Below are 507 nucleotides of genomic sequence, written 5' to 3' on the forward strand. Positions count from 1 at the left end.
CCAGCACCTCCCAGGGGACATCCCCCAAAGTCCTCCCCCACCCCACCACAGCCAGGGCTCCCCAAGCAGAGCCCCCGCCCGGGGGCGGCACATGTTCCCCGGGTGCTCAGGGACCCGCAGCGGGACGAGGCAAAGCACGAAACCCAACCAGCAGCCAGTGCTCGCAGTTTAAACATGCAAAATTTAAAATATTCACCCTGCGCTGAGGGCAGGGAGCCCGGCGCCAAGCAACACACAGCAGCGCGAGGAGCGTAAGGCATTACAAGATCTATTGCATATATATATATATATAACTTTTTGCAATTCACAGCCGGCAGCTAAAGTAACCAGAGTTTTAAACCGCTCGCAAAGCCTCGCCCGCAGCAGTAAATAGCACCTTACCCTGGCAGGCCGGGGGAGCCTGGGGCCGAGGCAGCCCCCCGGGGCCGGAGGGAGCGCGGGGGCTCCACGTGGGGCCGGGAGAGCGAGGCTGGCATTCGTAACGGGCGCCAGGCACCCCCAGCTGCA

The sequence above is a fragment of the Pygoscelis adeliae genome, unplaced genomic scaffold (assembly GCF_000699105.1).
Source record: "Pygoscelis adeliae isolate BGI_AS28 unplaced genomic scaffold, ASM69910v1 Scaffold122, whole genome shotgun sequence".
NCBI lineage: Eukaryota > Metazoa > Chordata > Aves > Sphenisciformes > Spheniscidae > Pygoscelis > Pygoscelis adeliae.